At 44.1% G+C, this 25,528-nt stretch overlaps 1 long non-coding RNA gene across 1 annotated transcript; it reads left to right on the top strand.

The window, feature by feature from the left end:
- The first annotated feature begins 216 nt into the window (after nt 1-216).
- Nucleotides 217-24,858, top strand: LOC148540503 (uncharacterized). The gene is made up of 3 exons (XR_015869551.1): nt 217-338; nt 19,982-20,089; nt 24,272-24,858. It is a non-coding gene; the product is annotated as an uncharacterized LOC148540503 (long non-coding RNA).
- Nucleotides 24,859-25,528: the final 670 nt, after the last annotated feature.

Here is a 25,528-nt window from a genome sequence, read left to right as displayed (position 1 = left end):
GAGACGACTATTGCATGGATCTCCATGCAATATCAATCTGTGTTCCCCGGTGGTACATATCGAGAAGCATGTACAGTGCGCAAAGGTTAAACCTGATGGCACACCTGATGTTTTATCTGCCTCCAATGCAGAATTTCCCTCTAAGTGTTTGCTGGGCGTGTGGGTCCTTATTGGCTGATGCATGCTCAATCTGAAAACAAGTGCCGCTATTAAATGCGCATTCACTGCCTTTCCTGCCTGCACATGTGCTATATTTAAGATATTATGTGATCGGAGCCTGGATGGCTTGTTACAACTTTGGGGTCAGGTTTGTGCAGGACATCGGGAGATATCAAAAGGTAAGTGTGTGGTAATAAATGGAGTAGAACTACTCTCTATCAATGTGATACAGAATGAAATGTATCACTGAGAGAGAAAACTGTTACGTTTTTAAGGTGCCATACTGAAATATGTGAGGGGGCTCAGGGCTCGATTCAGACCTGCTCGCTAGATGCGTATGTTCGCACCCAGCGTATGCAAATTCAGCAGAGGCAGGCGATCGCAGGACAAGGCATTAGCACGCCCACTATGTCTTGGCGTGCGATCGCAGTGTGTATGCAGAGGCTCACCAGCCTGTCTTAAGACCCCCAATAATGCACTTCATGTCCAGAAAATGCATGCAACCATCGGTACTATCAAGTACCATCCGATGCCATCGCAGAGCTTGTGGTTGACCATACCCTGCCTCAAGCACTGTGAGTGCTTCAGTGTAAAAACCAACAAAGTGACGTGCTCTATGATGCTCTATGTTAATTATGTACGCCTCTTAAACAGCGTTGAGACTCTCGGACATGCCTGCGTTCGCACCTCCACTCCCGCGTTTCCATAGACCAGCCCCTGTTACCACCCACAAACGGCTTGTCCTGTCACTCAGTCTAGCGAGCTGACTAAGCGCAGCGAGCGAACGCTTTCCGATCGCCTGGACTAGTTCGCGCACGCACACTGCGATGTGTACACATGCGCAGATTGCGAGCCATTGGCAGCTACGAGCGAACACAGCCTAGCGAACGGTTCTGAATCGGCCCCTCAGTTACAAGCTGCAGAATTATAACAGAAATGTCATGATTTAACACATCTGTACTTTCCAACATTTCCAGATTATTCCTTAAATAATGGAACCCAGTAAGCATCACATGCAGCATTTGTATTAGTAACTCACATCCAGCAACAATGTGCCCCCAGCTTGCTTCATTCACTGTTTTTTTTTTTAATCTAATTCTTTACACTTTACCACATTACCACAGATGAATCAATCAATGCATGAGTGCTTTTTACAAGTTAACGATCCTGAAAGCTACGTTTTCTGGCGAGGGCTGATAGCCAAATTTATGAACCAGTGCTACAACTAACCCTTTATTTATGTAAACTGTAGTTGCAGCAGACAATATATTACAGTAAGTACTCAAGCAGACTAATGGTTAATACGTCAGGATATAACCCACTAGGAAGTGCTGGCTTCTTAATGAAACAAAACTAATGAAGCTTGTCCATTCCTCAAACTCCACCATCTATAAAAAAGACATTAAGTTAATGTATTTTGATGTGCATTCTATATAGTGTCTGCTCCCCCTCCTTCCTCTTCATCAGCCACCATGGAAACAAATGACCCTGGCAGCTCCTGCACTCTGACCAGATGCACCATATTTATATTCGCTATGGTGTAGATCAGCATTTGGAACACAAACCTGATATAATTAAAGGGGGCAATAAATCATTTATCAGGAGAGTTACATAGGCAACATATGAGAGCACTGTTTGCAAAGCTCAAAACATTTCTATTACAACAAATCTCTAATTGTGTTTTTGAAATGGGTAGTACTGCAATGATAAACCAACTTACACCACTTTAATGGATCACTTCTGTATTTCCAACATCTTATTAACTTATGTTATGATGACCAATATATCTTGTCAAAGCTCATCACAGCACAGTTGAGCGATTATTGTGATATGCGCCTGCGTCAAGTTCCATTACCATTGTCGCTCGCAGTGAGGATTTATTTGGAAAGTGATTGACAGGCAATAAATGACTTTACACGTGTTAACATTCAGTGATCACAAAGGTAAAACCCATGAATGTTTCCTTAGGTATGAAGAGCTGTTCTAACAACCAAGGAAATAATGTAAAAGAGATGTATCTAGCAATCTAGCATTAACCCTTTATGCCCTGCCATGTATAGTATTTACTATAGTTTTATGCACTGCCAGCACTTCTAGCTGATATGCCCAATTAATATTTAAATGGATACCAAGGGCCTGATTCTGAGTTGGATGCTGCTGTGTCCAAGTGTGCGTCTTATACTGGTATTGCGTATGTAAATGTATGCGATTGCAGGTAGCCTGTCAGGTTGCAGCCTAGGAAGCATGGGGAGACCAACTAACTCAGTGTTGTTAGTGTCGCAGAGACTGCACAATTGTTATAGATGTTTTCCACAGGTAATGTGTCAGGTTGTGGCCTAGGATCGGCTGTTACTCACCTCAGCGCCGGCTTCCTCTGACCTCTCTAGCGGTCAGATGCCAGGTGTGGCGGCGAGTGACGAGCTGAGGATTATCACAAAAATATTAAGGACAATCAATACTTTTGCGCAAAACTGGATATAAGCAGCCTCCTAAAACACCTTATTGAAGGAAACACCAACTTCACAGACTAGTAAAGAAAATAAAATTATGTAGGTGAAAAGGAATGACGCTAATGCCTCAGGTAGATGAAGAATATATACAGTATGTATCCCAATCAAGGATAAAGCAGACTTCCGGTGGGCGGACCAAACGACCTGGCCGCACTTTTAATGGGCTCCCAAGCCGGCTCTATATAGCCGAGACATAGCGCCGCCGGAGAGACTCACTGCCTCACCTAAAGCCACCCTGAGGTCTCTAGGATAACGCGGGTAAGAGCGGCGCATGCCCCGGCCCCCCGCACTGCCCCACAACACCGGAGTACAGCCGCATTGGAAAAGCGGCACTGCCCGCGGCCGCCATCTTGGATCGCGGCCGGGCATAATTTCTCCCCTCCCCACCTCCAGCAACAGCCACCGGGGCTACCATTAGAACCATAGGAACAAGCGGGACGCCTGGACACCGTTTCAGGGACGTTCCTCAGTTATAAGCTCCCCACTGGCCACACATCACCCGCGGCCGCCATTTTTGAGACCTGATTAAGTTGCTGCAGCCAGCGCTTACCTCCTTTCACAATCCTCTCTATTTGCTGCTCATACCAGGGAGCAGGGTGGTGTTGCTGGGTCCTCATACTGTGATCTTGTCTTGTCTGGTCCAAAGATAGTGCTCACAAGCCATACTATAGGTTCTAATTTACAGACCCAGTGTCATATATATCCTGAACACCTGGGGCTCCCCCTAGTGGCTCCTGATTAAATCGCACGTCACATCCCTATACCATGGAGAAGTTTGTGGCCAGACCACAGCGTGCACCTAAAGGTCAAACTACTAAAGGGAAAGACAAAAATGTAGCTCCATCATCATCTCCTGACTCTCCTACTTCACCTCCAGCTTACAATATCCTGGACGGAGCCTCTAACTCGACTCAATTTAGTACCGCCTCAATAGCTAAAGCCCAAGAAATATCCGAGCTTCTTTCTCCCTTGCTTGACAAAAAACTGGCCGGCCTCAAAGAAGCTATAGAATCAGCAGTTTCGCAACTTAAGGAACATGGTCGACGCTTTACGGAAGCAGAACAACGTATCTTCAATGTTGAAGATGAGCTAACAGAGGCACAAAGCGTAATACGTACACAGGAATCAGCGATCTCTGCTATGCAGGAAAAATTGGAAGACTTAGAGAATAGGAATCGCCGCAACAATTTAAGGTTAATAGGCCTACCGGAATCTGTTAAGCAAAGAGATCTCATAGATTTCGTCTCTAAATGGTTACCCTCTGAGCTCAATTGCTCGGCCTCTTCCAGTACCCTCATCATAGAACGAGTTCACCGCATAGGCCCTGACCGTGCTTCTGACCAGAGAAGACCTAGGCCTGTCATAATGAAAATGTTGAACTACCTAGACAAAACTCGCATACTGGACGCCTACCGCAAATCAGAAGGCCTCACCTACCAGGGGCACAAATTGTTGTTGTTTCAGGACTTCTCGTATCAAGTAGCAATGAAAAGAAGGGAATACTCTACTATTTGTAAAGCATTATTTGATCTGGGACTGAGATTTGCATTAATGTACCCTGCGAAGCTGAAAGACCTACATAACGGCAAACAACACTTTTTCGATTCTCCATCTTTTCTGGACTCTCTAACTGACCAAATCACTCCTCAAAATGATATCGTGACTTAAGAAGATACATTTAATTGTACAAATCCGTCTCCTATCGCAAACATGGAGAGTTTGTTATTGGAAATATATATCTTATGCTTGTTTTCAAGATTTCTGGTTATTTCAACAACTGCTAAACGTCAACGGCAGAATTGTCAAGATAATCTCTGGTTTGTTGTTTTCTCCCCTTCCTTTTGCACATTTACCATTCCTCCTCTTTCATATCCCCTTTTTTATTTTCTTTTATTTCTTTTTTTCAATTATCGATACTTTTATACCTCACTGGGTTTAAATAGGCCCGTAGAGCCTTATTTTTTGGTTCTTAAAATTTTCAAAAATTGTAAGACTGCATTATGTTTGTTATATTCCATATATTATGGCAGGTCATGTTTTTATTTTTGTGTTATGTGTATTTCTGTAATGGCACTTTCAAGGTTTTACTGCAGGCGCTCTCTGCATGCTGGGACTGAGAGCGTGATGGTCTCTTTACGATGGTTCACTTTTTTGATCTACAGGACAGGTATAGGATAACACAATGTCTCACTCTATTGCTGATCTCACTAAAACACAAAAAAACATAAGATTTTTAACTTGGAACGTAGAGGGTTTAAACACCCCGATTAAACGGCGTAAAATACTACAACAACTTAAAAAATTTAAACCTGACATAGCAGTGCTACAGGAGACCCATTGGAGACAGGGTGACCCCAATACTCTTAGAGACTCATGGATAAAAGATTATACAGCTACATCTTTCACATCTAAAAAAAGAGGGGTGCTGGTGATTTTCCATAAATCTTTAAAATACACAGTTGTAGACTCGATCCTGGACACCGAGGGCAGATTTCTCTTTCTTAAACTGAATTTAGAAGGTGAATTAATCACGCTTGTCACTTTGTACGCTCCCACAGGTCACAACAATGCATTCTTCTCCGATCTCTACGCCCGACTCCAGAATTGGGCAGAAGGCGCCCTCGTCATAGGAGGAGACTTCAACACTACTCTTTCTCCTAGTCTGGACAGAACGGGAGCATCCGGTGAGTGGCGGGGCAGCACATCTCCAACGCTACAACTACTAATTGAATCCCTCGCCCTAGTAGACCCATGGAGACACCTCCACCCCTTAGCACGTGATTACACGTTTTACTCCCACCCCCATCACTCCTCAGCTAGATTGGACTTCTGGCTGGTCTCAAGCTCATTAATTAATAGGATTCAAACATCTCATATAGAAAACATAGTCATCTCCGATCATGCGCCTACATGGTTCACGTTACAACTATCTACCCCCAAAACATCTTCCTTCAATTGGAGATTCCCCTCATACTTATTCACTTCTCCAGACTTCAAAAAATACTTAGAACAACAATTTCTTAATTATAATAATGATAATGCTTCTCATATTGGCGACATATCATTGTTTTGGGCCGCATCTAAACCAGTAGTGAGAGGGCATATTATGGGATATGTTTCCCATAAACGCCGTAAACTTAACACACGTTTCACGGAATTGAGTAAAGCCCTATCACAATCGTATGCCATTATGCTGCAAAATAACAACACAGAGACACGGCGGAATTATTTGAATAACAAAAATTTATATGACACATTGTGCACTGAAAGAGCCCAATATTATCTAGATTTCCAGAAACATCGCTATTTCTGTTGGGGAAATAAAGCGGGCAAACTGCTAGCTAATATAGTGAGAAGTCAGAAAACATCCTCTCCCATTCTTTCTCTTAAAGGTCCCCTAGGATCATTACATACCAACGAGGACATTGCGGCCTCTTTCTTACAATATTACACAGACTTATACTCCGCACAGGATGATAACCCTGTTCTGGGGATGAACTTTTTGAAAGAGGCTAATCTACCTTCCCTCTCTGAAGAGGCCCGCGACTCCCTAACAACTCCTGTTTCGGAGTTGGAGGTTGCTCTAACTATCAAATCCCTGGCCAACGGAAAGACACCCGGCCCAGATGGCCTTAGTGCCGAGTACTACAAAATATTAAATCCACTTGTAACCCCTCATTTAGTTTCCTTATTTAATTCAATATTGAAGGGAGCCTCAACACCACCAGACTTTAACCAGGCCCGAATTATCCTTCTCTTGAAACCTGAGAAAGACCCTACGCGGACCCAATCATATAGGCCAATATCTCTGCTCAACCAGGATTTTAAAATCCTCACTGGTATTATTTCTCAACGTTTACAATTAGTATTGCCACATCTCATACACACCGCACAAACTGGGTTTATGAAAGGACGACACTCAGTGATCAACGTCCGACATTTGATTGCAGGATTAACTAAATCTCACCAAATGAGAAATAACCAAACGCTCCTTGTCAGCTGCGACGCTGACAAGGCCTTTGATAGGGTGTCGTGGAACCACCTACTGCGCATCTTCCAGCTACAAAATTTTGGTCCCGAATTTATTACATTATTCAAAACAATATACCACACCCCTATAGCATTCCTAACAGTTAACGGCCTGAATACTCCATCCCTTAGACTACATAGGGGAACCCAACAGGGTTGTCCCCTATCCCCTTTATTATTTAACCTGGCTATAGATCCTCTTATCCGCACCTTTTTGCTATGTCAACAATGGCAGGGAATAAATATCGGAAATAATACTTTGAAAGTCTCCGCGTATGCGGATGACTTATTACTGTATTTTGAGAACCCACATTCTGCCATACCTAAACTCCTTCATATCCTGAAAGACTTCCATATTATCTCTGGTTTTTTGATAAATTATAACAAAACAGAGGCCTTGGCCCTACACTCGGACGTCACAAAAAACTGGAAAAATTCTTTCCCATTTAAATGGGCCAAAACAACTCTAAAATACCTAGGCCTTAATATCCCGGCACATCCCTCCGCCCTATACTCAGTCAATTTCCCTGCTTTAATACAACGTACACTTTTAGATTTTAAAAAATGGAAACATCTCCCACTCTCATATCTCGGTAGATGTCAATTAATTAAAATGATATCTTTTCCTAGGATTTTATATTTTTTTCAGATGCTCCCCTTGCTTCCTTTAGAATCTGATTTAAAATTGATTAACAAAGCGATCAGCAAGTTCATTTGGGCGAACAAAAAACCCAGGATTTCATTATTCAAACTCAGCCAACCACCTGCTTTAGGCGGAATTAATCTCCCTTGCTTAAAATCTTATGCTATTGCGTCAAATTACCGATACGCAATTGACTGGATTAGAGGAACAAATGGATTTGCTGACACGCTAATAGAGCAATCTTTTAGTGTTGAAATGCCATTAGCTAGTTTGCTACACACACGACCCTTGTCTTTTCCACCTCACGTAGCACAAAATCTACTACTACATACTACATGCTTGGCTTGGCGACGAGCCAGAACTCAAATGAGAGTCCCTCCCAATGTCTCCTTGTTCCTTCCTATCGGCCATAACCCAGGGTTTGATGCTGGTTTTCTAACACAGACTTTCAAAACCTGGAACACACAGGGATTGCGTTACATATATCAATTATTGGATCTCTCCACAATGACTATTTACTCTCATAACCAAATACAGGAAAAATTTCCCTGTATCCAAATCCCTTTATTTATATATTTCCAAATACGTAGTTATGTCAATACTTTACTCCCTAAAATTCCCATTACACCTGGGAAAAATGGTTTGGATGATGTGCTGTCTCGCTGCCTCTCTATGTCATTTTCCACTTCTATGCTATACACCTATATACGCCGGGAAATAAATTTGGAAGTGGAGACGGTAGGATTTGCCAAGTGGCATTCCACATTCCCTAACATACCCCTATCCACCATTTTAAAATCTTTTGTTAGACTTAATAAGCAATTAATTTCGGCTTCATACGCGGAAATGCAGTATAAATTATTGCATCGTGCCTATTTCACCCCCAAATTAAGACTCATCACAGGTACTTCCACAGACTCAAATTGTTTTAAATGTGGTCAACCTGATGCGGATCTAGTGCATTGTATGTGGCACTGTGCGGAGGTACAGAGGTTCTGGTCCTTGGTACACACCTATATATCCACCAAGTTGGGAATTGCCTTTGAACTAACACCCGAGTGGGCTATGTGGGATATTGTACCATCATCTGGGTCATCCTGTGCCCCTGGAGGTGCCCATCTATTACTAGCAAAGATTGCAGCAGCTGCGAAAAAAACAATATTATCTCAATGGATATCCACTGACACTTTAACGCTCAGTCTTTTACAACCTAGAATTACATACCTATTTAATATGGATTGGCTAGAACTATCCCTTAATAAAGACAAGGAAGCAGAGAAGTTCTTTAATATTTGGCTTCCATATGTTCACACATTAACACCTCAGGTTAAAGACACGCTTCGAGCTGCAGTTCAACTTACAGCCTGGTATAATGAAGAAACCTTGTCTTCAGGTGAACCACCATTTTAATTCCTGTATTATTACGTTCCTCATGGATCCATTGTATTGCACATTACTGTTGTGGTCCTGTTGATGTCTTGTCATTTTCTGATCAACATGTTATATTGTTTATTGCGGTTTTACAATAAAAATATGTTTTAAAAAAAGGATAAAGCAGAGAACAAGATTTATTTAAAACATGTATAAATAGATTCCATAAAATCAAGATGACATAAGTAATGGGGTAACCGGAAAACAGCTCCTCAACATTAGTCAAAGGCTGCGGTGGGCTTGATGCAAACAAAGCAAAATCCAAGAGGTCCCGGGCAATGAAGCTCGGCACCACCGCAGAGAATGTAAATTGCCCTGGCTTGCTGGTAGACAGAGGTTCCCTTGTAGCATGTAGTCCATAACGCATTTCTAATTGTGATCAATTCTTCTTCAGATGTGGATAACATGCTGATCAGATTGTGGTGATATTTATACCCCCAGAAGTGATCTAATTGGGTACTCACAATTAATATTCAAATATATTCAAAAATATGAAAAATTATTAAAAATCAATTTTCGCAGTCACCTAGACTGGAAGTGACACTTGTGGCCCACGTGTATAATTCCGGCCACCTGAAGTGACACAGGCGCTATGCCCAAACGTCACCTCCGATTACAAAGAAAACCGGGAGTGGTGTAGAAAGCACCAAATCTCCCTAAGATCATCAGCGGAAGTGACATAGGGCCTGTTTCAGAGCTGAACGCTCTGACCAGAGCGCTTGCTCTGAATCAGTGCCCTCCTACCTGAAAATGGAGCAGCCTCCTGGCCGCTCGCATAGCTGTGGGTGACCACCCACAGCATATGCGAGCGGCCAAAAAGATGGTCGCGATGGTCCTTGACCATCGCGACCATCGGGCTTGCGACGAGACCCTGCCGCAAGCCCAGGACGGAGCTCCCTCCACCGTGCGCATGCGCAGTGGGGCAACATTGACCCGCTTGCGAGCATCCTTTGATCGCGAGCGGGTCTGAATGACCCCCATAGGCACTACACTGCCTCCGGTCACAGTTTATTTTGAATAATTTTGAATATATTTGAATATTAATTGTGAGTACCCAATTAAATCACTTCTGGGGGTATAAATATCACCACAATCTGATCAGCATGTTATCCACATCTGAAGAAAAATTGATCACAATTCGAAACGCGTTATGGACTACATGCTACAAGGGAACCTCTGACTATCAGCAAGCCAGGACAATTTACATTCTCTGCGGTGGTACCGAGCTTCATTGCCTGGGACCTCTTGGATTTTGCTTTGTTTGTATCAATCCCACCGCAACCTTGTCTAATGGTGAGAAGCTGTTTTCCGGTTACCCCATTACTTATGTCATCTTGATTTTATGGAATCTATTTAAACATGTTTTAAATAAATTTTGTTCTCTGCTTTATCCTTGATTGGGATACATACTGTATATATTCTTCATCCACCTGAGGCATTAGCGCCATTCCGTTTCACCTACATAATTTTCTTTACTGAGTTGAGGATTATACGTGGGGTCGGCTAGGACATCCATGTGCTCGCTCCGTGATTTGGTTCCTGCAGTTACCATCCTGGACGCAGCCATGGCAGTCTACCCAAAGGTAGAATGGGTTGCTGTAAGCTGACACTATCCTCCAATGGACTGCTACCATAGGGTATTTAGCCGGGTATGCAGTCGGGAAACCGGCTGCCTTAATACCGGCTTCCCGGCTGCTTTATTCCGGTGTGGGATAAATGACTGGTGTCTATATCTAGATGCCTGTCATTTACATGACGCCGGGAGACCGGCGCCCGGCATCCCGACGAAGGGATGCCGGGTGCCGCGAGCAGACAGCCGCGGGGGGAAGGGTTAGGTTTAGGGCACCTGGGGGGGGACTTAGGGTTCGGCACCTCCCCGGGAGGGTTAGGGTTAGGCTAGGGGAAGGGGGGGTTAGGGTTAGGCACCCCCGGGGAGAGTTTAGGGTTAGGCACCCCCCCGGGGGACTTAGGTTTAGGCAGCGGGGAAGGGGGGAGATTAGGGTTAGGCACCCCTAAGGAGGGTTAGGGTGTTAGGTTAGGTTTGTTTATACTTACCCTAGGGACGATCGGGATTTCCAGTGCTGTCGGGCTTCTGCTGCCTGGCTCTGCTGATCTGTCGGGCTGCCGGGAATTGAACTACCGGCCATGCGGCAGCCGGGATTCCATACCGATTCCTTTAGCCGGGCTCCAGACAACAGAAAGTTGCCTGTACAACGTTGTTACTTCCAGTGTATACTAGCTGTTGCAGCGTTCCAGGTTCCAAGCTCCTGTCTTCCAGCGATACTCTCTTAGTGTTTACCCATAATGTGGGTGTATACTCAGTACATAACCCTCCGAAATGTCATCCTCCTGCGCCTGTCCTGCATCTGGAACCACAGTGTATGTACTCAGTATGTCATCTGAGTACCATCTCCTGTACCAGTTCTGCATCTGAAGTCACAGTGTGAGTACTTAGGGCCTGATTCAGACCCGCTCGCGAGTGCTGAGCGCTGAGTTCCGTCGTGCGCATGCGCGAGACCCGCATAGCGACGACCAAGCCGTCGCTATGGGTCTCGCACCAAAGGGGGCGTGCTGTTGATGGTGAGTGACAGCACGCCTCCTTTGGTGGGCGTGCCGGGGGCGTTGCTGCCCAGACGGAGGCGTTCCCATGGGAACACCTACCGTCTGGGTCGCGCCAGGGAGTGGAATGATAGAGCCAAAAGCACTCCTGGGCTTGTGGCAGCGAGACCCTACCGCAGGGTCTCGTCGCAAGCCCGATGGTCGCGATGGTCTTGACCATCGTGACCATCTTTTTGGCCGCTTGCATAAGCTGTGGGTGGTCACCCACAGCTATGCGAGCGGCCAGGAGGCCGCTCCAATAATAGGTAGGAGAGCCCTGATTCAGAGCGAGCACTCTTGTCAGAGCGTCCGGCTCTGAATCAGGCCCTTAGTACATTATCCAAGTACAATCTCCTAGTACCATTCTCCTGTGCCAGCCCTGCGTCTGGATAAACAGGGTGTGGACCCAGTACATCACCCAAGTGCAAAACATCCAGTATCATTCTCCTGTGCTTTCCTTGAGATAGTGTTCTTCCATTTGTGCTGGATACCTGACTAAAGGGCCGCAACCTGCCTGCTGGGAGCAGTTTAAACCCAAATCCCCCTTGGAGGGGTCAATGATGAACACCTCCCACTAAGTTAGACTCCACGCCTTTGGTCAGGTCTCGCCAACATCTGGAATTGTGGATGAGGAAGGCATATATCCAGGCCCCTTGCCTCTGATTCTTTTCTCAATCTGGGTCCACGTCTTCCAATACTTCTACAGAGGACAACTATAGCCCAAACGGGACATAGCCCTTCCCTAGTATGGAGCCGTGCGTATAAAATGCAAGCACTGGGACACCCATTTTCAGCATCTTTAGACAGTCACACCATTGAAACTTGCACCATCCCCATTCTAGGTGCAGATTTTCAATCAGAGTATGGCCTCCAATGTGAACAATTAAGCGTTAAGTTTCCAACCAGTTCAGTGACACGCCCATGACACTTCCATGAGACCTTACACCACAATGCTCCCTCACAGCCACCTCCCAGACATCGCCCAGGAACCTTTGCAATAAATTTTTCACACTGTGTCTAAATCACTACTGCAACTCTGCAAACACACAATGTAATGCATATGCCGTACGTGTTTTTAGGGATTTTCGCAAAGCGCAATAATAAATCGTTTAACTCCATGAACTTTGGCATTGTGTGTGGCTCTGAATCAAGCTCAAACTAGTATAATAATTATAATTTTATTTATAAAGCACTTTTCTCCAATAGAACGCAAGGCGCTCAACAGATAGTGTGAACATAATAGATTTAAAAAAAAAATACAGAAATTATGAACATAATACAGAGGTTTAGATTTGCATGAAATACAGAAACCATGACTATAAAAAATGTGTGGCAGCCATTTTGTGTCATCAGTTGCAAGGATTATTCATCCTGCCCACGATTTATCCATGTGACGATGCCATTTTTGGAGCAGTACATAAAATGACACTGGGCAGAATAAGCAATGCTTGGAATTGATGATATAATGGGGGAGCTAAAAATACAAGTAATGATCCTTGCAAAATCATCAGAACTAGGCAATGTTCATTCTACACAAGAAAGTACCAGGCGCTCTACACTGGTTACAATGTGCGATAAACAGTACATTGAAATTATACATACAGTACATGGATAAAATGAACAGTGACTAAAAAGTTACCCACTGCATAAATAGTTTAACAGGTTGTTCATCCTGCCCTCCAAAGTACCAGGCGAGGCAGCCATCTAGGGCACACTACATAGATTAAAGTGGGCAGGATGAGCAGTTCAAAGAAGTGTAACATACAGTTGGAAATTATAGAGAAAAGAAAAAGGAACGATAGGTTGAAGTAGGCGGAGATACTGGGTAAGTGGGATTGGTAAGAAGGGGGACAGTTGAGGTATGGTAGAGTAGGGAGTCCATGATGCTGCAGTGTGCAGAGACATGCAAAGCAGTCATATATTGCACATAGAAGTACAAGGTAAAATGGATTAATAACAGAAATGCCATACTTCAAAATGTGTGAAGATAGAATGTAGCAATAATAATAGCCCATGTTAAGCTGGGTACACACTGGAGCAACGGAAATTTGTTCCGACATCGGAACGAATGCCCATCAACAGTGATTGTGCGTCCACATTGGACGATTTTAATGAACAACTTAACACCGTTACGTCATTCATTAATAATGCACTGGCCACTAGCGATATTGCTAGGCTTGATGTGCAGCACTTCAAACCTGGTGACCGTTGCTAGCGACCGCGGGAGCTCACAATCATGCCTACACACTGAGTGATGCAGCTGAAATGTCGTTATGAAACAGCAAATCATTCCGACATTGCTCCAGTGTGTATCTAGCTTTAGGCAACAAAGTGTCAAATTACCAGGTTTGGTTAAAGGAGGTAGCATTGAGTAATAGCATGCAAGGGTTGTAAAGATGGGACTGGTATGAATGACCGCCGGACCTATGTTCGGTGGTTCAAATCACAACACCGGAAGACCTGCAGCAGTGAAGATCCCTATAAGGTAAGTAACTAACTATCCCTAACATTTCCCCCCCCAATCCACCTTTAGGGGTGCCTAACTCTAACCTCCCCCTCGTAAGTGCCGAACCCTAACCCCCCCTCCCCGCAGCCTAAACCTAACCCTCCTGGGGGGTGCCTAACCTCCCCCCGGCGGTGCCTAACCCTATACCCCCTCTTCCGGTTCGGTATGCCGGACATCGGGCTATCGGCGTAGGGATAATGATAGGCGTCGGGATTTCGACACCTATCATTAGTCCCCTGTCGGGATTGCACAGTAGGGAAGCCGGCGGTCGGCATTTCGACCATATGCTTCCTGACAGCATCCCGTAAAGATTAGGGAGTGGAGCAAAATCCATTCCAAATCCAGTTTAATTCCAGTTATAACTCACACTTGGGGATCAATTCTAAGTTGAAGCCTGGACCTGCATTCCCTGCCATGCCCCCCAGCCCAGAATAACCCAGATTTAATTTTTTCTTTTGAAATTGCAGCACATTTGTGTATGTAATCTGTAACCCTTTTTATATATATAATTACTATAGCTAAGCATTCTACTTTTATAAATAAAGTGTTCATTAATTAGTGTATTTCTTTCATATATGCTTCAGAACCCAGTCTTTGAAAAAGCTATTAGATCGCTATGATTACACTATAACTATTAGTTATTGCTGGAAGCATGGGAAGACCAACTAACTCAGTGTTGTTTGTGTTGCAGAGACTGCACAATTGTTATAGAGTGTTTGGGGATCTGTGGTCCCTTTATTTTCCACAGGTAATGTGTCAGGTTGCAGCCTACAATCGGCCATTACTCACCTCAGCGCCTTGTTCCCCTGATCTCTAGAGTGGTCAAACGCCACAGGTTGGTGTGGCGGCGAGTGACGCGCTGAGGATTATTCCTGCTGTCTGCTAGGATGTCCATGTGTCTGCTCCGTGATGTGGTGTCTGTGGTTTCCGTCATGGACGCAGCCAGGACAGTCTGTTTTTTCACCTGACTAACCCTTTACCCAATGGTCCTCCAATGGACTGCTACCATAGGGTATATAACCAGGCTCTGGAGAACAGGAAGTCACCTGTACAGTGTAAGCTTGCTGTTGCAGCATTCCAGTTTCCAAGCTCTGTTCTCTCTAGTGATGTGTTCCTAGTGTACTCAGACGCGTTTTCTGAGTACAATCTATTCAGAGTCATCTCCTATACTAACTCTGCGTCTAAAGCCACAGCGTGTGTACTTAGTACATTCATCAAGTACCATCTCGTGATACCATTCTTCTGTGACAGTGCTGCATCTAAAGCCACAGTGTGTGTACTTAGTACATTCATCAAGTACCATCTCGTGATGCCAATCCCCTTTTCCAGCTCTATGTCTGAAGCCGCAGTGGGTATATTTAAGTACCACCTCATTACATCATCCTCCAGTGCCAGCTCTGTGTCTGAAAACCATTTATCTATCTATCCCCTATATTTCCCTGTGATAGTGTTCTTTCATTTCTTCCCACTTGTGCCGGATACCTGACAAAAGGGCAGCGACCTGCTTACTGGGTGCAGCTTAAGCCCAAATCCCACTTGGAGGGGTCACTGGTGAACACCTCCCAGTAAGTTAGACTCTGCACCTTTGGTCAGGTCTCGCCAACATCCGGTACTAGTGGATGAGGAAGACACTGATCCAGGTCCCTCGCCTCCTGTTCCCTCCTCAAGCTGGATCCACATCTTCCAACTCTGTGGCAGAGAAACACCCTAGCCTGATCGTGACATAATGACAATAAAGAGATGTGTACGGTATAACAGACAGTGTGGTAGGTTTATTAATTGTGTTATATCAGACTCTGCCCTCACTACAACAGGACTTGGGGATCTACGTTATCACAATCCTGACAGTAGTGTAGTACCAGTCAGGGTGATACTGTCATTGGCTTTGACCTAGTCAATAAATTAAGAACATATTTTAACAAATGTTTTTAAATATATTAGTTAAAAAAAAAAGCCTAGAGGATAATGCACTACAAGAAGAAACAACAAGCCTCAGGTAATTCCAATTGCATTTATTTAGGGTACCACACCTGAACTGAGAACACAAATAGGATTATCAGAGTCCTAAGCAAGTGATCCACCCAGTGCACGTCAGACCCAGAGCCACAAGGAAATTAAGTACCAGCAAACAACCCTGTAACACAGAATCAAGGATCTCCTCCTATGGCTGCTGCAGCACCCATCATTGTACCATAATACTTTGTGGCCCTTTGGCTATCCAGCTACTCAGCAGATGACCCTATTTCTGGAACCACTAGTTTCAGTGAATTAAAGGCACAATTGTAAGCCATGTTCCACCTCTGACTGTTGAACTAACCAGAAAGAGGTGAAATCCTCATTGGCCATTGTGGTTACTGCTTTATCAATAGGCGTTACACCCAGACAGATATGTTCATCCACTACACAGCCATTCTCCATAGTGTAAGCAAGAGAAAGATTGTCGAATTTGATGTGGCAAATAGAGAAAAGGGTATAAAGCCAACAACATGACCAGTCCGAGTATTATACCGGTCCAAGGGAACAGATACACAGTTGTCTACACTCAGCTTAGACAACTCAAAATGTATCAATACTCTCAGTTCTGCAAGAATGATTGCTGTACCCCAAATTGATGGAGAAAACACAACAGTTGTGAACCACCGTGTCCTTTCATTCCCACTGTAACTGAAGTTAAGACCATTGAGACATTGGACAGGCCGTTGGACCAGTTATGGTCAAAGAGGTAATAGCTCACCCACAGATGGCGTAGTGCAGTAAAGAGGTGCATCAACTCCTACAGAATGCAGTACAATTACTTTCCCTTAATGAACCATCCCATAGACCTTATTTGAAGTGGAAGACAACTGTGTCAGTGTAATCCTTCAAAGCACATACAGTATGAGTCTGATTGTGTTGCAATTAAGGGTAGAATTGCAGAAGTCACCAATTCGCCCATAGCAGAGAGGTTGGAATTCCCTGTACTAGGCCCTAACTTCTATTTCCCAGAATTCAGAATATGTGCTTCATGTTCTTGAGAAGCCACATTTTGTAGGGTAACTCCACAGACCACATTGTATAAACCAGCAGAGTGTGGGCCTCATTCAGAGTTTAGCGTCCAGTGTTTTCAATCTGCGCATGTGTCTGAGCTGCACTGTGCATGCGTCTTGATGGTTAACACCGAAAGCCACAGAATAAATTTAGACACAGAGGCAATTTCAGTGGGTGTTTCTGGGTGGGAACAGGGGGTAACTAGCCAAATGCGGGCGTGACGCAGTCAGCGACTGTGACTTTTGCTGCAGTTGCAGAGATTTCGGTGGCCATGTTCAGATAATCTCCACCACCATAGGGCTGGTGCAATGTTCAATGGTCCGACCGATTTGCGAATGATGGTGTGTCTTATTACGCAAAGTGGAGAATTAGTGATGCAGCCAGTGGGCATTTCTGTACAAATCCCATCAGCTGTGGCATTAGCATAAAGACTCAATTGTGCTGCAGCAAAAGATGCAGTTGCGGTTGCATTAGCATATTTGAGTCAGGCCCTGTATGTTCTCAGATGAAGAGGATACCACTATAACTCTTTATGAGATTTCAATAATTATGCCGAAATATTGGAAAATTTGGGAAATGTGTAGCTATTGGCAGTAGTACAAAGTGTACTTTCTTGTCTAGGTTAACCTCTCCCTTACAAGCTGAGCTAAGATAAATTATTGAGTAACTTGTATCTTTTATATTACTGTTTTAAGAGGCATGCATGTAGTCAGTATCTGGAGGGAATGCTGTTCCTTGTAGTGCTATATTGGTAGATATTTGGATACCTCCAGGTAAGTTAGCTCCCAAATTATATAACTCAATGTGGGGAGTCAGGACCACCTTAGCAGAGGTACCTTGAAATGGTGGGTGGCATATGAAATATTTGCAAATGTGCGTAACTGATACCACTTTCAAATCACAATGCCGGGTCACACCTGGGATTTTGTACACGGGTCAATCCCAAGTGCGACCCTGCTGAGACCACTTTCAGACTGGCGGCCCGACCAGGCACTAATGCCAGGTCGATGACATCACTGCCATCATGTGGTGAGTCGGTGCTTGGAGATGATCTCATTTCTAAGTGCCGGCTCTTCCTATGCAGTGAACGGGACCCAGGTTGCATCGACCCGGGTTACCAGTGTGCCATGCTGGGATGAACTAGTGTTCAACCCTGTTTGTTACCCGGGATAAAATGCAGGGTTGCTCGACCCGGGTTATTTCAACCCCCTCTCACACAGCGCAGTAACCTGGGTCGCTGCGCGTTCACGTACAATAACCCGGGTTATTGCAGGCAATGTGAAAGGGGTATGAGTCGTTTGCATTCAGTTACCATGTAAAGTGCAGGTCTTTTCTACATTCAAGCCTTTAAGGAAGGGCTGAGTTTCATTCAGAAGTGTCCTGGAAATTTTTGTTAGTTAGTCATGAGAACTTCCATTGAGGTAGATTAGATCCTTATCCACATTTTTGGATGCATAGTGTAATAGTACTGTAGTTATTTTGTTATACATATGACTAGTGTTCTAGTAGGCCTGAGAGTCAAACATTGCGTACTGTAGGAATTATACCAATTAAGTTTACATTGGTGGTCCTGATGGCAAAATGCCTCATTCCGATTATAGAGATGGTCATGTTCCTTCACTGCTTGTTCATGTTGGACATAAATCAATTTTTTGGTGCTTAAAACAGGCATTTTAGGCATGTGCACCAAGAATGGTTACACATAGCTAGTTTTTTGCATATCTTTGACTTGTATCTCCTTACATCTGCAGAGGCAGAACAGAGCAGGAAAGGTCTCAGAGTACTACTGAGCAAGGAGAGCGTTGCTAAGTGACAGAAGGGCAGAGCTAAGTAACATTGGGCCATATTCAATTTGAGGAGAAAAGTCCGTTGCCGGACTTTTCGCCGTCATCGGAGGTTTTAGAAGTGAAAACTTCCCCGTATTCAATTACATTTCTGCAAAACCGGGACCCGGCGAAAAGGAAATCGGCGAAAAGTCCTGTCATTTTAAGGGAAATCAGCCTGACACCCCCCAAAAGATGCTCTGACATGGGGGATCACTATGGGTACCCCCGAATAACCCTGCTAAAGGTATGTGAGGTCTTTAAACGGTCTCAATAGGTGCTGTATAGCGTCTTTGGAAAAGTGGTGAAGAATAGCATTTAGCAACTTTTTTGGGGAAAAATAAGGGGTCCCATCAGTTTGGGGTACATGAAAATGAGTACTAGCATATTTTAAAGTGGCTAATGTGAAGTTTTAAAAATCGTACAAAATCCACCTGCCGCAACCACCAGCAATCAAAAAAACACCTGTCGCATACTTGGGTACCCCCCCTGAGTCTAGTTCGCTAGTTTAGAAGTTTGTCCCCCAAATTATAATTTTTTGCCCCCAAAATTAAAGTACCTTTTTTGTGGTGTCCTGTGGTCTTTTTTTTACACAGAATAACTTTGGGGGACTGTCCAAGGGGTGCAGGGTGGTTTTTGGTAGTCTGCACCCCAAAACCCCAATTCTGCACTTGTTCTCCCCACCTATTCAATGGTGATACTTTTTCGCAGGCCCCAATGTCTGGAAAATTGAATATGGGGATAAGTCAAACCTACGGAAAGACTTCATCGGCGATAAAGTATCGCCGATAATGGGTTTTCGCAGCCTAATTGAATACGGCCCAATTGTCTCTTTGCCATCGATGGCAAAACCATTGATGGTTGATAACCATCCCTAGAAGGATGTGGGCTACAGGAAATTGGCCTGTAGTTGTCATTGTTGTTTCACCGGGTCAGTTAGAGTTATAGGGCCATGATGTCTGTTCTGTAGTCAGGCTGTTGTTGGTGGTAAACACTTAGAGAAAAGGTTAGTGTAGTATAGCCATGTGGGTGGGCATTTTTTTTCATGCTTATTTGCAAGTACTGAGATTGTGACCATTCATCCATTTAGATAACAAGAGTACCCTCAATGAGCATAATCTGTGTTCTGTTTTGTTATCTCTGTACCCTTCCCTGGGCGATTTGGGTGGCTGCATCCTGGTGTTTTAAACCTAGGTGTAGCTAAGTGAGTGTACAGTAGGTCATCCAGACTTAGCTCATCTGTCTTCCTTTGCAGGGTCTGGAAATCAGCATTTTCCTTGTCTACATCTTGTAGCTACATCTAAATCGCATTCTAGGACCATCAGTACATTGACAGCCTGTAGACGAGAGTGGGTGGAGCAAGGTAAGTGGCATCCTACACCTGGCCAACAGCAGGCTTGCACCACCCTCTAGGTACCTCTCACAGATACGGTAACCTCTCCTCCACATCTCTCTGGTGACAGCTGTCACACACACACCCTGACAGGGATGTGCACTAAAAGCTTGACTGTGGAAATGGGTGCTGCAAGGAGCCAAGTTGTTTTGGTGTTTCAGAGTGTTCCCATTTTTACCCAATCCCCCATTATCCTGCCCTGTATTCTCTCTCGAACTCACTCTCTGAATCTCTGTAGCTTCTCCGGGATTAGCAGCTCGTGTATATTCTTTGACATTGTAATCATTTTGATAAAGTAAGAAAATATGAGGGTCTTGAGGAGGTGAGATCACTGTAATACCATGTATGAGTACTTTTGTTGTAGTACCAGAATATATGTAGAAAACCTACACTCCTTAAGAGGCAAAAAAAAATTGCAAAAAAAAATGGTAGTTGCTCATATCAGCTTAATTGCATAACACAGGTGCTTGTAAAGGGCGGGGTTTACACTGAACACAGAAAAAAAAGAGATTTACCCCCCAGCACACTGCAGCAAAAACAATCCTTAAATCCTACATGATAATAGCGATTCAGAGGTATTAGTTACATACATTTGCAAATATATGAATAAGCGCCAGGCCAATCGTCAAGGCTCCTCTATACTGGCGTCCCTAGCATTAAGGGGTTCACGTCCGAGAAGCAAGGCACCCCAAAAAAATTCCAACCAAGGGCCATCCCCATCCCCAGGGCATCACACGAAAAAGGGAAAAAGGTGATAGTGAAGTATAAAGAAAAGATGTGTAAGTATAAATCAATAAGTGTTAATGAAATGAGAAAGAATTAAAATGACACAAATGATATACAAACAAATGGAGAAGTGATAAAGGTATTCTATGTGAATTAAGTGGTAATGCCATGAGAAAGGCCCAGTCAGAACCCCCCCCCCCGGGGGCCCACTCCCAAACGCTAACCCCAAATTAATTATTGCTACATAATGGTAGCACCCACTCTGGGTCATATAATTACAATTGATGTACTGCATGATAACAGTACATATAAAAGCTGAGAGCAAACTTACCTTGGAGGTACCCCAAAAAACCTCCACATGGCACTATAAGCATCAGCACATCCTCCTAATGCTGACTGCCTTCATGCCTCTCCAAACTTGCAAAAAAAATGGTAGTTGCTCATATCAGCTTAATTGCATAACACAGGTGCTTGTAAAGGGCGGGGTTTACACTGAACACAGAAAAAAAAGAGATTTGCCCCCCAGCACACTGCAGCAAAAACAATCCTTAAATCCTACATGATAATAGCGATTCAGAGGTATTAGTTACATACATTTGCAAATATATGAATAAGCGCCAGGCCAATCATCAAGGCTCCTCTATACTGGCATCCCTAGCATTAAGGGGTTCACGTCCGAGAAGCAAGGCACCCCAAAAAAATTCCAACCAAGGGCCATCCCCACGGCATCACACGAAAAAGGGAAAAAGGTGATAGTGAAGTATAAAGAAAAGATGTGTAAGTATAAATCAATAAGTGTTAATGAAATGAGAAAGAATTAAAATGACACAAATGATATACAAACAAATGGAGAAGTGATAAAGGTATTCTATGTGAATTAAGTGGTGATGCCATGAGAAAGGCCCAGTCAGAACCCCCCCGGGGGCCCCACTCCCAAACGCTCACCCCAAAATAATTATTGCTACATAATGGTAGCACCCACTCTGGGTCATATAATTACAATTGATGTAGTGCATGATAACAGTACATATAAAAGCTGGGGTGAGCGTTTGGGAGTGGGGCCCCCGTGGGGGTTCTGACTGGGCCTTTCTCATGGCATCACCACTTAATTCACATAGAATACCTTTATCACTTCTCCATTTGTTTGTATATCATTTGTGTCATTTTAATTCTTTCTCATTTCATTAACACTTATTGATTTATACTTACACATCTTTTCTTTATACTTCACTATCACCTTTTTCCCTTTTTCGTGTGATGCCCTGGGGATGGCCCTTGGTTGGAATTTTTTTGGGGTGCCTTGCTTCTCGGACGTGAACCCCTTAATGCTAGGGACGCCAGTATAGAGGAGCCTTGACGATTGGCCTGGCGCTTATTCATATATTTGCAAATGTATGTAACTAATACCTCTGAATCGCTATTATCATGTAGGATTTAAGGATTGAATTTGCTGCAGTGTGCTGGGGGGCAAATCTCTTTTTTTTCTGACTCCTTAAGAGGCACCAGCAACACTGCAAAGAAGTTTCTGAGAAAACTTCTTCCAGTGTCCTGGGTTGGGTATGATATACCAAAGTGTAGAATGCTGGCTGTCAATACACTGACAGCGGCATCGCGATGGCTACAATCCCGACAGGGGGAGGGTAAGTAGGATTCCCCTGTCCTATTTACCCTCTAACCCTAACCTTCCTTTCCTGCAGCCTAACACTAACCCTCCCTACCCAGCACCCTAACTAGGTAAGTGCCTAACCCTAACCCTCCCCCCTTAGTGCCTAACCCTAATCTCCCAGTGGTGCCTAACCCTAACCTTCCTCCTGCAGCCTTCCCCTAACCTCTCCCTTCCCGCAGCTAACAGCTACCCAGCACCGCTGTACTTACGATCGGGATGCTGGCTGTTGGGATTCCGGCGTCGGCATCTCCAGCCATGTCGGGATTCCGTCGCTGGTCTTCCCGCGCTGATCGGGATTTCGGCAGTCTGTATCTCGGCCGTCAGTCAATTCACTGTATCCCAGTGTCCTATGCCACTCTGAGAGCAGGTTATAACCAGTTTCCTATGATCTGCTGCTAATAAAAAAAAAAACCAATCTAGGAACACATACAAATAGTGACTTTATAATGTACAAAAACAGCTGCATTACGTACATTAGTCAATAAAATATCTATTTGTACTAGTATTATTTTGTGCTCAGCTGCATCTTTTGTATCCTATTATTAATACCGGCTTTGTGGGTTGGCAGGATTATTTTATACTAATGTTTTACAACAAAAGTTTGTTTGAGGTAACTTACCCATTTCCTAATAAACTCACGATGACCTGAATCACTGGGAAATTTTAATAGCATGTTGGGTAGAGATGGTTCCTACCTATACATAAAAGTTTTGAGTGTGTGTAAGAAAAACTTTTATCTGTGAATGTATCCAGGTGTACCCATCTGTTAGGGTGCTGGAAGTAAATACCCAGCCATCCTGTGTGAAGAGACGCCAAACCAGTAGTGCTTGCTCACTCTTCCAGCCTGTAAATGCACTGGAAGTTCTGTGTAAATGTAGGATTTTCCTAGAAAGAGTAAGAAGGAGAGGGAAAGCAGGGAAGTAACCACTTATCAAACAACCTGTTGGAAAGTTCCTATAAGGGTTATTAGTAGTTGGCATTTAATGTTGGGCCTTCCGATGGAACGTGCATACAAGTCAGCTTTTGGACTACCTAATTTATAAATTAAGAAGTGCAAAAGAGCACAGAAGGTTTAATACATAACTGCATTCGGTCACTTGCTCAAATATGGCAGCGACTTTTTGCATATTAAGGCGAAGGGGTATATTTATTAAAGTGTGGGTTTTTAGAAGTGGCGATGTTGCCCATAGCAATCAGTCAGATTCTACTTAACATTCATCTAGTACGCCGAGAGGGGGGCGAGCGGGTACAGATTACCTGGGCTTCCTGAGGGGCCCGGGTTCGACCTCGCCCCCCCCCTCCCTCACAGCAGCCCAGCACACAGCATGTGCTGAGCTGCAGTGGGAGACTGCTCATGGCTGCTGAGCAGCAGCCACAGCAGTCTCCTATGCCTGCTGAGGGGAGCTATCACACTGATCGCGCCCCCCCTGGCTTTGCGCCGGGTTTAGGGAGCTCAGAGCGCCCCCCTCACCAGCGCGTAGCGGCGCTGAAAATCTTTATTTATTTATTTTTCTCGAAGGAGGGCGTGGCCACGCCTTCTGCGATTTGGCCACGCCCCCTTGTTACCCGGGCCTGCCGCGGCTCTTAGCGGGCCTGCTAGCACCTAATAGAAGATAGTAGCTGGAATCTGATTGGTTGCAATGGGCAAAATCTCCACTTCTAAAAACCCTCACTTTAGTAATTATACCCCTAAGAATCATTGGTTAATACTCCTAAAAGAACCTGTTTTGTTAACGTATTAATCATGCTGCTTTCATTAGGTCACTTTGGTCTGTTGTGGGACAGATGAGGATCAATGTGTTTCTGCTTCAAAGCTTCAGGATCAAAGCTCCATGAATTGCCGATGGTGGCGGAAGATCTGATCCCGTCTGCTCCTCTATTCTCTCTGAACTCCGGGATGTGATGTCTGACCTGACAGAGTCAGCAGACACAGCGTACATTTATTTTGTGCGAGGGACAATGTCAAGTGACAAGTTCAGTCCCTGCGGACTGCAGGGGAGACGAATGGCTAGACACAATCCTAGATGTAAACATGTATATCTACATTCATGTCATTTTATCTGATCCCTCTGCGTGTGTTAAATACATAAATACGCAATGCAAACGTATTTTAGCAGAAAATAAACAGACTAGTCTAGAGGCTATAGTCCACCACATACATTAACGACCACTGATAAATTATACCTTTGTGACCAAAATAATATTCACAAATTTGCTATAGGTCTGTAAAAATGAGAATATCGAACTACTTTAAGTAACTAAGAATATTTTACACCTTTCGTTCAAAAACAGGTAGGGGTTTAATTTGTAATGTAACTGAATAATGATTTATGGGAATGTTTTGGAACATGAAGTGAAAAGCGAAAATAAATCTGAAAACAAATATATCTAACAATTGAGTCACCTCTATTTATTTTTGGATATTAATGGAAAAACCTGAAATACATCCCTAGGTACTGTAGCAATCAATTTGCGTTTCTTGGGATACAAAAGTATGGACCTGATTTAGAGTTGCAATTGTAGCAATAGGGGACACTTTACACTTTAAAAAACATTCTATTCAGAGTAGAACGCACCTATCCAACCGGCCGCACCGCCCCCACCCATCTGCTGGTGAAAGCAGTTATTATTATCATCATTCCCAGCACCCATTTTTATCTGCCATATCATTTGTGCAAGAGATGCAACTGAAAGCAGCCTCATCTCTGCGTGCGCTCATTTCTGAACAGCGTGCAATTCTGTCAACACTCCCACAACACACATGCTATGTGTGAACACCCTCATTGCGGCCCAGTAATACCCACTCAGTTGCAAGTGGAGATCCAACTGAGATCGGTACAACTCTGAGGGGTCTATTTACTAAGCTGTGTTAGGAGATAAAGTGAACGGTGATAAGGTACCAGCCAATCAGCTCCTAACTGCCATGTCACACAAATCCCCAGCAATATTAATCTCCACCCCCCCCCTCGTGGTATAGTGGCAATATGTCCCTGTGGAAGAACCCCCACCCTCACCCC

Source organism: Taudactylus pleione, unplaced genomic scaffold, assembly GCF_031769625.1.
Source record: "Taudactylus pleione unplaced genomic scaffold, aTauple2 ptg000019l, whole genome shotgun sequence".
In the NCBI taxonomy this organism is placed as follows: Eukaryota; Metazoa; Chordata; class Amphibia; order Anura; family Myobatrachidae; genus Taudactylus; species Taudactylus pleione.
This window is presented reverse-complemented; position numbering and strand designations above follow the sequence as displayed.